At 42.5% G+C, this 17,683-nt stretch overlaps 1 long non-coding RNA gene across 1 annotated transcript in view; it reads left to right on the top strand.

Moving 5' to 3' along the window:
* Nucleotides 1-1,776: 1,776 nt before the first annotated feature.
* Nucleotides 1,777-17,683, top strand: part of LOC130705565 (uncharacterized) — a 47,622-nt gene continuing 31,715 nt past the window's right edge. The window contains exons 1-2 of the long non-coding RNA XR_009005849.1: nucleotides 1,777-2,071; nucleotides 3,790-3,876. This is a non-coding gene — a long non-coding RNA (uncharacterized LOC130705565). The remainder of the gene's footprint in view (nucleotides 2,072-3,789; nucleotides 3,877-17,683) is intronic.

Below are 17,683 nucleotides of genomic sequence, written 5' to 3' on the forward strand. Positions count from 1 at the left end.
TTTATAATGCTCCTAAGAAGTAGCTATTATTATTAATATCCCCATTTTACAGAGGGAGAAACTGAGAACAGAGAGGTTAAGTAAGCTGCCTAAGGTCACACAGTAGGTAAGTGGCAGAGCTGGGTTTTAAATCCAGAAAGTCTGACTCCAGGGTTTGTTTGCTCCACTACTGCACTGTGCAAAGGCAGTGTTGCTCCCTGGCCAGATGGATATTTAAAAGTGGAACTTGGTGAGCTGTAGAGCTTTATTTGGAGAGTTGTTTATGTGATTGGTTGTGTTTTTATTTTGGACTCTCCCAATGGCAGTGGTTTGTTTAATTTTTTGGGGCTAAGGAATGTGTGTTCCAGTAAATAGAGGGTCAAGATGAAAACAAACTGCTCAGAGAATCTGCATTTTGTCCTCTCTTGGTTCCTCTGCTTTAACCTCATGAGTGCAGGCCCTGCCACCAGAGGGGTGAGGTGAGCTCTCAGGAGGAGGGGCGGGCGCCACCTCTAGGCTCCTCCTGTCTCTCTGCAGGTTCTGGACTCCTGAGGACTGAGTCCCCTGAGCTGGGTGTAACCCCGGCGGGCCTCTGCATCCCCCGCCTCTCTCTTCACCTTATAAACGTGAGCTAAGAGTCTGCTTTGGCCCCGGTGCTGTTCTCCTGGTGCAGAGGACAAAGCACTGGTGTCTCCATGTTTACGCACAGCCGGGTCTTCAATAACGAACATTCACTCTGTCGCAGCCACCTGGGCGGCACAGAAACGGCAAGCCGCCTCCCCAGCCCTTTGGCCTTGGAGTAAGTAGGCCATCAGAAGGAGCGAGGGTAGCGACCTTCTCTTCTGGCATTTGATAACCCTGGCCTCCTGCTCTGAAGCCCCCTCGCCCATGTCTGCAGAAGCCTGGTGCGCCCAAGGAGGGAGGGTGGGGTCTCCCATCCCCCTAGCCCCTCCCGGGAGCCAGGGACCAGCGCTCTCCTCAGGGAACAGCCTTCCCAGCTGCGCTCCTGGGTCCCACCTGGGGCCGCTGCGGACAGCGCGGGATTTGACAGAGAAGCCTCCGGCCTGGCTTCCCTGCACTGATCCCCAAGCCTGGATTCAGGGGAAGGTGCTGGAATGGATGTTGGGACTGGCCAGCTAGACCCTCGTCTGCTCGGCAGCTGGCCCCTGGGAGTCCCCACGGTGTGAGAAGGCAGGCTAGCATGTGACTGCGGGGCCCGTTCCCAGTGATTCGCGAACTCGAGTGCGCGTCGGAATCCCCTGGAGGGCTTAGTCCGCCAGGCCCCGCCCCCAGAGCATCCGAGGCCCGACAATGTGTTTTTCTTACAAGGTCCCAGCTGCTTGCAGCTACCTCCGCGAGGAAGACCCCGCTCTGAGAACCACTGCTGCGCAGAACGCCGCCTTCTCCTCTGAGGCGTGACGCCGCTCCTGTACTGACTGCTAAACTGTTGCTGCGCGCGCAGCCTGGGAGCAGCCTAGAGGCCGTCCTTTCCTGCCCGCTCCCAGCACGCAGTTCGGCAGCATCAGCAAAAGCCGCCAGGGAGGCCCCAGCCCTCTGCTTAGCTGATGGTCCACACAAAGCGTCCTCTGTGGTGCAGACTTGCTGACAAGCACCACCCTGTGTTTTGGGGATGAACCAAATCTTCATAACATTAGACCCGTGGATTCCTGGCTATGAAAACTGATGCGAAAACTCCCCCTGCTTTCCCAGCCACCCCCCCCGCCCCCCGCCGGCCCTCCTCTGCACGCAGGCGGAGCGGGAGGCCCAGAGATGTAGCCAGGCCGGCAGGAGGTCTGAGAGCTGCTTCCTGTGTCAGCTGATACCAAGACCCCATGCAGCTAAGGCAGGAATGCTCCACTCCACAGCCGCCTCAGCCTCTTACCCTTCGGCCTTAAAGAGCCTGTGTGTGCCCCGACCCAGCGCTCAGAACCGGAGACACGGGCCGGGGCTGGCGGTGGGGAGCGGCTCAGGCCAGCTCAGGTATATCAGCGTTACAGACAATCGTGGAGCTACAGGGCAGCCCCACTTGACTTGATTCTCCTTCTCAGAGCTTCCATGGACGCCCAATGGTTTCCCCCTCCTTGGCTTTCAGGTAGAGTCACAAGTTTCCTGTTCTCTCTCCCTTTACCCATCACTATGAACTTCAGGTGAAGAGAGAGGGATTTGTGCATACGCAGAGCTACTGCCGACCTCCTTGGTGTTTAAACCCGGACTCTCTTGTCCACGTGTCTTAACCTGGGCCCTGAGCCCAAATATGGACTACAGGGTGGGTAGGTCACAGGTGTCATCTGTAACGTGCCCCCAAATGGCACTGGAGGATTCAGAAAGATGGCGCCTCCTAATTAAAGTTTCCACAGGCAACACTTGCCCAGGTGGAAACACTTCAACTGCCCCTGTTCTCAGCCTGTAGCGAAGAAAGAGAACATTCCTCACTGGGGTTCTTTCTGTTGAGTGTTTTTGCACGGTGCCCAGCCAGCAGACAGCTACTTGACATTCGCAGTCAATGGAATAAATCATGGAGTTGTGCTGGCTACCGGAAGCTAGTAATTTATTTCACTAGCTTTCAAATGAATTCAAAAAGTTCAGAAAACTGCGTGTATATGAGTAAATTCTAAACTCAAGCACAAAGAGGTGCAGGAGTTTTTTGTTTTTATTTATTTATTTATATGGTTATGCTGGGTCTTAGTTGTGGCTCGCTGGCTCCTTCATTGTGGCATGCAAACTCTTAGTTGCAGCATGCATGTAGGATCTAGTTCCCTGACCAGGGATTGAACCCAGGCCCCCTGCATTGGGAGCGTGGAGTCTTATCCACTGCACTACCAGGGAAGTCCCAGGAGTTTTATTAATATAAAATTTCTCTCTGCTACTGCTAATAAATATTTGTTAAAAACTGATTTGGGGCTTCCCTGGTGGCGCAGTGGTTGAGAAGCTGCCTGCCAGTGCAGGCGACATGGGTTCGAGCCCTGGTCTGGGAAGATCCCACATGCCGCGGAGCGACTAGGCACGTGAGCCACAATTACTGAGCCTGCGCGTCTGGAGCCTGTGCTCCGCAGCAAGAGAGGCCGCGATAGTGAGGGGCCCGCGCACCGCGATGAAGAGTGGCCCCCGCTTGCCACAACTAGAGAAAGCCCTTGCACAGAAACGAAGACACAACACAGCCATAAATAAATTAATTAATTAAAAAAACAACAACAAACTGATTTGAAGGGGATGCAAAATGATAGCTTGCCACAGATCTCAAGCTGACCCTGTGTAAATTTTACTGAATTAAGTCATAGGGACCTAGCTCAGGCCCTAGGCTGGCCGAGGCTCTGCGTCGGAGGGGGAAGGTTCTTTTTCTGTTCAGGTTCAAGTAGACAAATAACCGAGATGGAGACAGCGCAAACTTTATTCAGTGACCAAAGAATGGAGAAGCGGGAACTAAGTTCACAGATTAACTTCTCACCCACGTGGCGAGAGAGATTTAATTTTAGAGTAAAGACAAAGGGAGGAGGAGTGAGGCTAATGAGGGGGAGGCATATGCATTAGTCTGCTGGGAAGGGGCAGGGCTTCTTCTGAGGGAGTGAGGTGCCACCCTCTTTTTATCCTTTTTGGTCCCTACTGTCGGGTCATGGTCGCGGATAGGTGTGTCATATTATATGCTGATGTAGTAAAATCCAGAGTATAATGAGACTAAAGCGTCTGTTGGAGGTCGGATTCGTCGCCATCTTGGTCTCAGCTGGTTCCATCTGGCTTTTGTTTGTTTGTTTGTAGCTTCCCTTCTAATCTCTGGACTCTTTAACTTAAAGATTTATGTTAACTCTGCCAAAGGTGCGGGTTGGAGGGTTGTGAGCAAAGACCTGGAGCAGCTCTGGCAACATCAACTCTATGAAAGTGTGTGCCTGTCCAGTTTTCTGGGTGAGTATTCATAGCTTTCATTGCATTACTAAAAGCACCACCAACTGGAAAAGGACAGGAGCCAATGGCTTAGATAACGCTCTCAAGCCACTCCCGACCTCTCCTCCCTCCCCTCCCTCCCCTCCTTCCCTCTGCCCAGCTGTCTCCATTCCTGGCTTTCCATGTGGATCTGATGAGGGACTAGACTGGAACCACGTGTTTCGCGAATCGCCACCCACCTGTGGATTAAAGTGAGCTGGAGGGGTTTTTTGAACCAAGTGAAATAATAAATATAAAAATACTTTACAAAATCATACAAAAGGAAGGAGTTGAAAAGGTAGGGGGTTGCCAGTATTGTGAATGTTAGTGTAATGACTGATTCCCCATCTTGTGACGGACCTATCCACAGGCTGTTTACTTAATGTTGTTAAGTGCTGAAGGGTACTGAAAATCACAGCTAAGGTGTGCTGGTAGCTGCCTGTCCCACTGATTTCGCACACCAACCCTCTGAGGCAAGCAGTGTTACCCCACTTTACAGATGGAGAAACCGAGGCCTAAGAGAGTTTAGGTAACTTGTCCTAGTTACAGAAGAAGGGTTTTAACTGAGGCATTCTCGCTTCGGCCCCTAGGTCTTAACCACTGTTGAGCAGCTGCTATGTACCAGGAGCTGGGCTAATGGTGCTATTATGAGTATTAACCTACTGAGTCTGTACAACAAGTCTGTGAAATGAGTGCTATTATTATTCCCATTTTACAAAAGCCCAGACTGAGCTAAAGATTGCCTAGCCCTGGCCACAAGATCACAGAACTAATAAATACTGGAGCTGAGATCTACCCCAATCTTACTCCAGAGTTCATATCCTTAACCCTCGTGCTGAAATGTTAGGCTTTAAAAAGCTGCTTAAATCAGCCTCCCAATAACTATGGGGGTGGTGGGGTGCTTTCATTAAAGGCGATTTCTCTTAGAGGAGGATCTGAGTTGTTTTCTTAAGATTCAAAAACTCATCAGAGAAGAATGATTTCATCATTCTCACACTTCAACGATCACACTTTGGTTTCAACAGATGTTCACTGTACACCTACTGTGTAAAAGCACTGGGCGCAGGGCGTAAGGGCTGCAAAGTTGAAGAAGGGTCCTGGGAGTCCCTGTCTAGACTAACAGACGCATCCATGTAAACATCACAGAAAGCAGACTGATGAGATGGCCTGACAGGTGCTAAGGAGGCCGGGGAGCATTCTGTGGCTTTTGCTGACTGTTGGGTTCCCTGGTCAGGAGGGGTGGGCACGTGTCCCAGGCATCAGGGTTTTAAGAAGTGCCTGCAGGGAGGGGAGACATGCAGGGCTGAGATACTACTCAGCCCACCAGCTCCTCTGCTGGTTCCAAGCGGTAAGAGAAAGGAGGATTTGGTCTCCACATCCGTCTGGTCACATGCCCCAGGCAGCTCTTTGTTTCTTCTGCCCAATTTCCCTGTCCATGCCTTCCCTGCCCAACGCAGGGACACATTTCAGGGTTGTGGGTTTCTGCAGGGTCACACAGACCCATCTCTCAACACTTCCGGCCTTGTGTTGGGGGCATGGAGCTCTTGAGGCGCCTGCCTGCCTGTTTCCCAAATGATGATTAACTGTAACTGACAACCCTGCATTACATAAGAGGATTATGAAACTCTGTAACAGGGAGGTAGGTGATCTGTGTGTATAAATAGACGAAGACCTCATTATTGTGCTTCTTTAAGACTCAGAGACATCTAGTGGCAGAAAATTGTATCTGCAGCCCTAGCAGATCCTCTCCAAATAAGTGACTTGAAAAAGTTCTAATTTGTGAGACTTTTGTACATACTCAAATTGGGAGACTTTAGGTTAAATTACTTTGAAAGAGAAGGAATGTACAGGTTTTCCACTTGTAGGAGTACAGTATTTTTTTAAACTTGAAGTATAGCTGATTTACAGTATTTCAGGTATACGTCAAAGTGATTCAAACATATGCATATATATATATATATTTTCTCAGATTCTTTTCCATTATGGGTTATTACAAGATATGGAGTAGAGTTCCCTGTGCTATACAGTAGGTCCTTATTGTTTATCTATTTTATATATAGTAGTGTGTATCTGTTAATCCCAAATTCCTAATTTATCCCTCCCCACCCCTTTCCCCTTTGATAACCGTAAGTTTGTTTTCTATGTCTGTGAGTCTGTTTCTGTTTTGTAAATAAGTCCATTTGTATCATTTTTTAGATTCCACATGTAAGTGATATATGATATTTGTCTTTCTCTGTCTGACTTACTTCACTCAGTATGATAAACTCTACATCCATCTATGTTGCTGCAAATGGCATTATTTCATTCTTTTTATGGCTGAGTAATATTCCATTGTGTATATATATATGTACCACATCTTCTTTATCCATTCATCTGTTGATGGACATTTAGGTTGCTTCCATGTCTTGGCTATTGTAAATAGTGCTGCCATGAACATTGGGGTTCACGTATCTTTTCAAATTAGAGTTTTCATCTTTTCTGGATATATGCCCGGCAGTGGGATTGCTGGGTCATTTGATAACTCTATTTTTAGATTTTTAAGGAACCTCCATACTGTTCTCCATAGTGGCTATACCAATTTACATTCCCACCAACAGTGTAGGAGGGTTCCCTTTTCTCCACACCCTCTCCAGCATTTAATATTTTTAGACTTTTTCATGACGGCCATTCTGACTGGTGTGAGGTGGTACCTCCGTGTAGTTTTTTTTTTTTTTAATTTATTTAATTTTTTTTTTTTTTTTCTTTTTGGCTGCGTAGGGTCTTTGTTGCTGCGTGGGCTTTCTCTAGTTGCGGCGAGCAGGGGCTACTGTTCGTTGCTGTGCTCCTCGTTGCGGTGGCTTCTCTTGTTGCAGAGCACAGGCTCTAGGTGCGTGGGCTTCAGTAGTTGTGGCTTGCGGGCTTTAGAATGCAGGCTCAGTAGTTGTGGCGCACGGGCTTAGTTGCTTCGCGGCATGTGGGATCTTCCCGGACCAGGGTTTGAACCCATGTTCCCTGCATTGGCAGACGAATTCTTAACCACTGCGCCACCAGGGAAGCCCTCCGTGTAGTTTTGATTTGCATTTCTCTAATAATTAGCAGTGTTGAGCATCTTTAGTGTGGTATTGTCTTTAATAAAAAGTACCGTAAGTCTACTTTAAGCCTGTTCTCCCCAAAGTTTTAGATGCACCCAACTGTATAAAGTGTGTGAAAGAGAAAATTAGACAATAAAAAAAAATGACTCTGTTAACAGTCTCTACATATTCACCTGTCATGATGCTGAACTTTTTTGATGTAATTAGGTTTTGTACCACATTCACAGTTATCACTATCAAATTGGCCTTATAGGTGAGCATGCATAGATTAAATAACTACTAAACCAAATATTTAGGAGAATGTATAATGAGAAAGCTTCCCCACAATCAGACTCGAAAATACCTTTCCTAGACTGGGGGGCAGTAGAGCTGCTGGGGGAACAATTTAAGGGTGGGTATTGGTGGGTCCCAAAGAGTGAGGCCCTGTAGCCTGGGCCACAAGCTGGGACCCGGGAAGACTGTAAGATACATCATGGAAGGTCAGAGTGGGAGCAGCAGAGGGGTGTGTGTCATGTTTCCCTGGCAAAGCCCTAAGGGAGTGGCCAAACCGAGAGAAGCCGTGGCTGTACATATGATGTGATGATGGGGCTCAGGCAGCCTCCCAGTCTCCTACACCCCAGAATATGACAGGAAGAGCAGAACAATACCTGCGTGCCTGTGGACAGCATAGAAGGAGGAGAAGGAAACACTGAAACTCTTGAGTCTCTCTCTGAGAACAGAGGAGCAATGGGGTGTCCCAGGAGTGACATCCAATGACATCCCACCGGCCAGTGCCTTGACACCAGGAAAGCTCCCCATTTCTTAGGCACGAAACTGGGGAAAAGTAGGTGGTGGAGTGAGTCCCATACTGAGTGATCTTAAGTGTTACCACCCCAGTGGAATGGAGCTTCTTTTCCCCTTTTCCTTTCTGCTCCCCATGCACAGAGCAGAAAGGAAAAGGGAAAAAGAGGAGTTAGCGGGGGAAGTGGAAGATATACAACACTGACGGCTTTGTTCCAACGTCCTCACCTTAAATATCTGCTTCTATCTCACTCTACCACTTCCCTCTCTCTCCCTCTCTCAGCGGCCCCCAACCCACGCATATTCTAGCCATTCCTTCATTTGCTGCTCATTGTTATTCAAGGTACAGCTAGATTTTTTTCTTTTATTTATTATTTATTTATTTGGCTGAGTTAGGTCTTAGTTGTGGCATGCGGGATCTTCACTGCGGCATGCGGGATCTTTCGTTGCGGCGCACAGACTCTTCGTTGTGGTGCATGGGCTTCTCTAGTTGCGTCGTGCGGGCTTCTCTCTAGTTGTGGCGTGCGGGCTCCAGAGCACGCGGGCTTAGTTGCCCCGTGGCATGGGGATCTTAGTTCCTCGACCAGCGATCAAACCCACGTCCCTTGCATTGGAGGGTGGATTCTTAACCACTGTACCATCAGGAAAGTCCCCAGCCAGATTATTTTTCTGATTATAAAAGTAATATATATTCATATTTTAAAATACATAAAGGTGTAAAAAAGAAAGTAAAACTCATCTTAATTCCACCACACAGAGATGACCACTGTTAATGCTTTGATCTATATCCCCCTAGATGTCTTTTCTATGCATATCTGTGTGTATATATTTAAGAAATGAACCTTACCATGCAAAGATATTTTATAGCCTATTCCCACTCCATAAATGCATAACTCTTTCCATGTCAATATAGTTGCATTTCATCATTTTTAATAGGTACATAGTATTGTATACTGCTTATAAATAAACCATAAGTCACTTTTTTGAGGGCCATGTAGGTGGTTTCTAATTTTTTGCAATTATGAACAATGTTGTGATAAACATCCTTGTGTGTTGGGGGTCTTTGGTTTGCTTGTCCAGTTCTTCCCCCAGGACACTGGTTCTCAAAGTGTGTTCCATGGAGCCCGTGGAAATGTGTGAGGTGCTCCTGCAGGGGTGAGGTGAAGGCTGCAGGGTTTCAGCCCTTAATCTTCCTTCAGCAATCAAGCAATCATAGGTTCACGTCTCTCGGCTCCATTTGGGGAGAAGAAAGAGTTCCATCACTAAATGCAGCTGGAAATCCAGTGCTTTAGGACATAGTCAAGGAAAATTAAAATTGTTATGTCAGAGAGTATGCATGTTTAAAGATCTGATACATACTGCCAAATGACTCCTGAAAGGGTATACTAATTTACATTCCTACCAAAAGCATATGTGTGCCTGTGTTTCCCACACCAACACTTTGCCTTTATAGAGCTATAAAGGCAAAATCATTTTTAAAATTTCTATTTCTTTGATTAGTCATTATATTGCTTTCTTATTGCTGCTGTAATAAATTACCACAAACTTGGTAGCTTAAAAGAACATAAATTTATTATGTTGAAACAGAAGAATCTATTTCTTTCTTCTAGAAGCCTCCTGCATTCCTTGGCTTGTGGCCCCTTCCACCATCATTAGTCTAACTTCTGTTTCTCTCCTCACATCTCCTTCTCTGATTCTGACCCTCCTGCCTCCCTGTTTCACTTATAAGTAACCTTGTGATTACTTTGGGACCACCCAGATAACCCAGAATAATATCACATCTCAAAATCCTTAATCACTTCTGCAAAATCTCTTTTGCTGTCACAGGTCCTGGGGATTAGGACGTGACATCTCTGGTGGGTCATTTTTCTACCTGTCACAGTAATGATATAGAGCATGTTTTATTTATTGACAATCTGTAGTTCTTTGATAAATTATCTTTCTGTGACCTTTGCTCATTTTGCTATTAAGATATTTGTATTTTTCTAGCGGATTTGTAAAACAAAAATTATATATTTTGGAATTATAGACGTGTTGCCTATTATGTATGATGCAAATCTTTTTCTTCACATTTCTGGTTTTTAAACTTCCTTTAGGCTGTGTATTAGTCCGCTTGAGTTGCCATAACAAAATAGAATAGTCTGGTTACCTTAAACAACAGAAATTCATTTTCTCACAGTTCTGGAGGTTAGAACTCCAAGATCAAAGTGTCAGCATGGTCAATTTCTGGAGAAAGCTTTCTTCCAAGCTCACCGATGGCTACCTTCTTGCTGTGTCCTCACACGGCAGGGAGAGAACAAGCTCTCTGGTGTCTCTTATAAGGTCATGAGGGCCTCACCCTCTTGACCTCATCTAACCCTAACTACCTTCCAAATGTCCCATCTCCAAATACCATCACATTGAGGGTTAGGACTTATGGCTTTTATGGGGACACAAACATTCAGTCCATAACAGGAAAAATTTGGATTTTCATGTGGTCTAATCTGTCAGTCATATTCTTGATGCCTTTTGTCTGCAGTGATATGTTAGCTTAGCAAGACCTCTTTCACCAGAGATACATAAACATGTACATACACTTTCTTCTTAAACTTTTATATATTTGCCTTATTTTACATTCAAATTTTAATCATTCTGGAATATAATTTGGGGTAAGTTCTGACTCTGTTTTTTTGCCAGTTAAAGTACTTTGTTTGCCATTTTATTCTTCAAATAACAGCTTCAAAATAGTCTCTAAGGACATAAGCTTTTAACCAGACAGGAGACCTGGATTTGCCATTATCTGAATACTGGCCCGTTGAAACCAGTTTTCTTCCTTCCCTTTCTCTGCTAGTTGTAGAAAACTACTTTTCGTCTTTCTGGAAAATCCATTCATTCAGTAAAAGACCAACAACTAAAGCCAACTTTTTGTTAAAGGAAACAATGAGTTTCCTTAATATTTCAGGCTTGAACAGCATTCTGTGTATAGCAATTTACCATCAACCCATATGAATGTGTACTTACAGCTTTCACATTCCTTTGAATCCTAAAGTTATTTGATTTTCAAAACCAATGGAAAAACACTATCCATGGAAGAAAACTATTTATATACTTGAACTTTAAAAAACTTGGGCTTTATCTGTTGGGGCCACTTAGTGTTCTGCACAAGCCAGCATGAAATGTTTGTGCCTGGGAATGAAAGGTTGGGGTAAAGCTTCAAACTGCAGAAAGGCGAGTTCTAAATCTTACGAAACAGACTCAATAATTTATAACTACACACAATGCTGGTATATTATACATTAATAGTCCTAATTCTAAAATAACATAACACATTATATAATAGTACAATAACAGGTATAAAGTGATTTTAACGATTAAATATTCAATTGGATTCAAATTCCCATTTAATCCAATGCCTTTCTTAAGCTCCTACTATGTGTCTTGGCCCTGTGTTTCCAGGCAGTAAAAAGTGCATGACAACAAAACAAACATTTGTGATGCAAATAATTTTGAGATGGAATACAAATTTGTTGAGTTAATACATAAATTTATGTGTTGTATATATGGTGTGATATTACATGATACATTATAACTAATACCGTGAAAGTAATTTTTCTATTTCACAGTCAGACCTTGAAAATGAGTAGTTTCCAATCCACAAATGTGTTGAATTTCAAAGGTTTGTTTCTAAAACAGTGGTTCAAAACTCAGAAATTATGTCACTATAAAAATAAGATTCTAAGTATTGGTGAGAACCAGCCTAACTATAGATTTTTTGTTTGATTGAAATTATACACATATTCTATGAGAGGTAGTTGAAATTATATACATTTGTTACAAGAGATACTTTTCAGATATGATACTAGTGATTAAAAGAGGAAAGCAATAGAACTTAATAAGACACGGTCTGTTTATCTAGAATGATAGTCCTTATGGAAGTTGAAAGTTTAGTACAAAGAGAATGACTTTTGTGGAAATTCCAGAAAGTTTCAGAGACCTTTTCAAGGGGTTAGAGGTTGATGGCATGGGTCTGAATTATGTCACAATTGTTCTTCTCCTTGTTTTTAATACAATGTGTTGCTCCACCGTTCATGCTTATCAGCCATATTTACTGCTCTGTTTTAATTAATAAATGGGATGCTGAGAAGCCAGGAGAGCAGTGAGTTAATGAAGGAGAGGGCACAGCATTTGTGAGATCACCCCTCAGGGGAAGAAAGGAGATGGTAGAGAAAAGAGTCGGTGGCCTCTGTGAATTGGCCCCAAGGCCATTGTGGGGAATCCTGCTGAAGATGCATAAACTTCCTCAAATAATAACGATGGTCTCTGCTGCCAAGCCTTCCTCACCTAACTAGTGGTTCTGGTACTGAAAGTTGCCAGAATTAGGACTGAGACTATTGCTCCCCCAATGGAGGGGAGATTTATATAACTTGGGGGAGAATTTGGGGATTGGTGATAATTAAAGAAACAAAAACAACAAAGTCAATTATTAATTCAAGAGAAAACAAAAAACCAAGTAGGGAAGGAGAAGTGATTATAGTACACTACACGGCTCAGCTGTCAGTAAGATTTTTACAATCATAAAAGATAAACACTTATACCAGTTAGCAATTTGTTGCCTTTGGCCCCAGATTCAAACTCCATTTCTTGACCTGTGAAAATTGATCCGGATCCTCAGTTCCTCCTTTGCGCTGACATGGTGTTAAAAGCTTTGTCAGTAGAGGGCACTGGAGGGAAACTGCAGGAGGAAGAGGCTTCTCTTCCCAGTACCAGTGTTTTCTGTTTTCCTTCTTGCTCCTACTGTTTGGTTGCCAGCTGTGGATGGGTTGGGGAAGACATTCAGTGGCATTCACCTATATTAAGTTTCATTGGTACCTCATAGAGAGCTTCCTAACAGATTTTTGCAGCACTCCAATGAGTAGATTCCCACTGAATCATGCCAGCACCCCAGTGGTTGGCTTCTCAGCCCTGGCCTGACAGCCCTTCAGAGAGGCTTCTTCTGCTTGCTAGTCCTGGCCATACTTTTCTACCCACCTGCACCCTGGAGCAGTGTCTCCTGCTTGTCCAGCTGCTTGACTAGCTCTGGCCTGGAGCAACTCAGTACACTTCTCTGCCATCTCAGCCTCAGGAAGGGATGTTTCTTCCTTGAGTAACTTTGTTCATCTCTAGGGTATATTCCAGAGTTCTCTTTCTTCCGTAGATGATCCTATATTGCAGTTAATAATTCTTATATTAAACTTTCCCTCTACAAATCACTGTGCAGTTTCTGACTCCTGATTGGACCTTGATTAATTCAACACTAAATACTTAACTAACAAAAATTATTTAACTATTTTGGGAAGATGGGGAGTTAGAAAGAGTGTGTGTGTGTGTGTGTGTGTGTGAGAGAGAGAGAGAGAGAGAGAGAAAGGAAAAGAGAGAGAGAGAGAGAGAAGGTAGATAAATCCTTATCTTCCATAGTAGGAAGTTGATAAATAAAGTATAAAATTGAAAAATATATAGAATACAGTATAAGATTGTTATTTGGAGATTTGAAAGGGGTTGTATTAGGAAATGAAGTGTGAGGTATCTGCCATTTTTGTAACAAACCTTGTATTTGACTCTTTATGATCATAGATAACTTTGATAAGAAATAAAATGATAAAAAGAAAATCACTGAGGTTGAAACAAATAAACAAAAAGAGAAGGAAGAAAAGAAAGTTACAAAGTTTGTGGAATATCAAAAGGTGTGTCACTGGGATAGTTTGTTTTTCATTAATCACATAATACATGATCAAACTAACAGTAAAGGTAGTAGATCAATCACTTATAAACTTGGAGAAAGGTTAAAAGATAAAAGTAGTAAAATCATCAATATCCACAATAATTAGTTAAAGGAGACACATAACAAAAAGATGTAAAATATGATGCCAAAAACATTAAATGTGGGGTGTGGGAGTAAAAATGCAGGGCTGTTAAAAGGCATTCAAACTTAAGAGAGCAGCAACTTAAAATAATTACATATATATAAACTTCATGGTAACCACAAAACAAAAATCTATAAGAGATCCAAACATAAAACTAGAGATAGTCATCAACTCACAAAGGAAGAGAGCAAAAGAAAAAGAAAGGAACAAAAAAGAACTATAAAACAACCCAAGAACAATTCACAAAATGGTAATAAGTACATATCTATCAATAATTACTTTAAATGTAAATGGACTAAATGCTCCAATCAAAAGATATATAGTGGGGAATTCTCTGGCAGTCCAGTGGTTAGGACTCCGTGCTTCCACTGCAGGGGGCACGGGTCTGATCCCCGGTCGAGGAACTAAGTTCCCTCATGCTGCGTGGCATAGCCTAAAAAAATTTTTTAATAAAAAAAAAAAGATATATAGTGGATGAATGGACACAAAAACAAGATATGTACTGCCTACACGAGACTCAATTCAGATCTAAAGACACACACAGACTGAGTGAGGGGATGGGAAAAGGTATTCCATTGCAAATGGAAATCAAAAGAAAGCCAGGGTATCAATATTTATATCAGACAAAATAGACTTTAAAATAAAGACTTACAAGAGACAAAGAAGGCTATTACATAATGATCAAGGGATCAATTCAAGAAAAAGATATAACAATTGTAAATATATATGCACCCAACATAGGAACACCTAAATACATAAAGCAAGTATTAATAGACATAAAGGGAGAAATTGACAGTAACACAATACTAGTAGGGGATGTTAACACCCCACTTACATCAATGGACAGATCATCCAGACAGAAAATCAGTTAGGAAACACTGGCCTTAAATGATACATTAGAACAGATGACTTAATAGATACATATAGAACACTCCATCCAAAAGCAGCAGAATACACATTCTTCTCAAGTGCACATGGAACATTCTCCAGGATGGATCACATGCTAGGCAACAGAACAAGTCTCAGTAAATTTAAGATTGAAATCATATTAACCATCTTTTCTGACCACAACCCTATGGGACTAGAAATCAACTATAAGAAAAAAACTGCAGAAAACAAAACACATGAGGGCTAAACAATATGCTACTAAACAACTAATGGGTCACTGAAGAAATCAAAGAGGAAATCAAAAAACACCTGGAAACAAATGATAATGAAAACACAATGATCCAAGATCTATGGGATGTGGCAAAAGCAGTTTGAAGAGGGAAATTTACAGTGATACAAGCCTGCCTCAGGAAACAAGAGAAATCTCAAACAAAAAACCTAACCTTACACCTAAAGCAAAAAAGAAGAAAGATCAAAACCCAAAGTTAGTAGAAGGAAAGAAATCATAAAGATCATAGCAAAAATAGATGAATAGAGGCTAAAAATCTATAGAAAAGATCAGTGAAACTAAGAGCTGGTTCTTTGAAAAGATTAAAAAAATTGATAAACCTTTAGCCAGACTCATCAAGAAAAACAGAGAAAGGGTGCAAATAAATAAAATCAGAAATGAAAAAGAAGTTACAACTAACACTAGAGAAATACAAAGGCTCATAAGAGATCTCTATGAACAATTATATGGCAATAAAATGGATAATCTAGAAGAAATGGACAATTTCTTAGAAACGTACAATCTCCTAAGAAATAATCAGGAAGAAATAGAAAATATAAACAGACCAGTTACCAGTAATAAAATTGAATCAGAAAGAAAAAAACTCCCAACAAACAAAAGTCCAGGACCAGATGGCTTCACAGGTGAATTCTACCAAACATTTAAAGAAAAGTTAACACCTATCCTCCTCAAACTATTCCAAAAATTCGCAGAGGAAGAAATGCTTTTGAACACATTCTATAAGGTCAGCATCACCTTGATACCAAAACTAGGCAAAATATGACAAAAAAAAAATACAGGCCAATATCACTGATGAACATAGATTCAAAAGTCCTCAACAAAATATTGGTAAACCAAATCCAACAATACATTAAAAGGATCATACACCATGATCAAGTGGGATTTATCCCAGGGATGCAAGGATGGTTCAATATTCACAAATCAATCAATGTGATACAACGCATTAACAAACTGAAGAACAAAAATTATACGATCATCTCAATAAATGCAGAAAAAGCTTTTGACAAAATTCAACATCCATTCATGATAAAAACTCTCAACAAAGTGGGTATAGAGGGACCATACCTCAGCCTTATAAAGGTCACATACAACAAGCCCACAGCTAACATCATACTCAGTGGTGAAAAGCTGAAAGCTTTCCTCTAAGATCAGGAAGAAGACAAGGATGCCCACTCTTGTCACTTTTATTCAACATAGTTTTGAAAGTCCTAGCCACAGCAGTCAGTACTAGGGATGTAATGTACAACATGATAAACATAGTTAACACTGATGTATGTTGTATATTAAAGTCATTAAAGGGACTTCCCTGGTGGCACAGTGGTTAAGAATCCGCCTGCCAACGGAGGGGGCATGGGTTCGAGTCCTGGTCCAGGAAGATTCCACATGTCATGGAGCAACTAAACCCATGTGCCACAACTACTGAAGCTCGTGTGCCTAGAGCCCATGCTCCACAACAAGAGAAGCCACCGCAATGAGAAGCTTGTGCACCACAATGAAGAGTAGCCCCCACTTGCCGCAACTAGAGACAGCCCGCGTGCAGCAACGAAGACCCTACACAGCCAAAATAAATAAAAAAAGAAAAAAAAGGAAAAAAAGTCATTAAAAGAGTAAATCCTATGAGTTCTCATCACGAGGAAAATAAATGTTTTCTATTTCTTTAATTTTGTATCTATATGAGATGATGGATGTTCACTAAAGTTACTGTGATCATCATTTCATGATGCTTGTAAGTCAAATCATTATGCTGTACAACTTGGTTATACAGTGCTGTATGCCAATTATATCTCAATAAAACTGGACAAAAAAAAAAAGAACACTCCATTTGCTGCCCTCTGAGCCTTCCTCCACTGGCTCCCTAAGGATTACCCCTCACAGCCAGAGAAACAACAGCTTAAATCGATTTTCATTGTGAATAAATGGGCACAAATGGAAATGCCTCTTTTTTCCCCTGTTGGCACACATGTACTTGGTCATTTGAAATACAGCATAGTTGTTAATGAATTAGCAAAATAATAAGGAGCCATGAATATCTGTGGTTTAGAAAGAAGTCTTAGAAATTCCATTATCTCCTGGGCAAGATGGGAAAAGTTAGAGGGGTGTTGCTCTGACTCTTGAATTGTAGCAGAGGTGAGACCAAGTAGGATGTGCAGTTTGGTGGTGATTTTGTGCTACAGACAGAGTTAGATTGTTGCTTATGTTGAAAGGGAATGTAGTACTAGTCATTTTTACCTGCATCTATAATGAAATGAGAATAAAGACAAATAAATACAAATTATGTAATAAATACCCAAGAACATCTACAGTGGCCATATTCTAAACAAGTATGAAAAGGAACATGTGAATATAAAACTCTCCCTTGTCCCATGGTTTCCTTCTCTCTAATATGGGAATATAAACACTGTTGTGTTTATTTATTTATTTATTTATTTATTTATTTATTTATTTATTTATGGCTGTGTTGGGTCTTCGTTGCGGTGCGTGGGCTTCTCATTGTGGTGGCTTCTCTTGTTGTGGAGCACAGGCTCTAGGTGCACGGCCTTCAGTAGCTGTGGCTCACAGGCTTTAGAGCGCAGGCTCAGTAGTTGTGGTGCACCGGCTCAGTAGTTGTGGCACGTGGGCTCAGTAGTTGTGGCTCGTGTGCTCTAGAGCACAGGCTCAGTAGTTGTGGAGCACGGGCTTAGTTGCTCCACGGCAGGCTGGATCTTCCTGGACCAGGGATCGAACCCTTGTCCCCTGCATTGGCAGGTGGGTTCTTAACCTCTGCGCCACCAGGGAAGTCCCAACACCGTTGTTTTTGTGAGAATTAATGATAATCTTTGGATAACATCACTAGCACAATGTTTGGCTTGTAGTAACATTAAATAACTGGTTATTACTGATAG

Source organism: Balaenoptera acutorostrata, chromosome 17 (genome assembly GCF_949987535.1).
Source record: "Balaenoptera acutorostrata chromosome 17, mBalAcu1.1, whole genome shotgun sequence".
NCBI lineage: Eukaryota > Metazoa > Chordata > Mammalia > Artiodactyla > Balaenopteridae > Balaenoptera > Balaenoptera acutorostrata.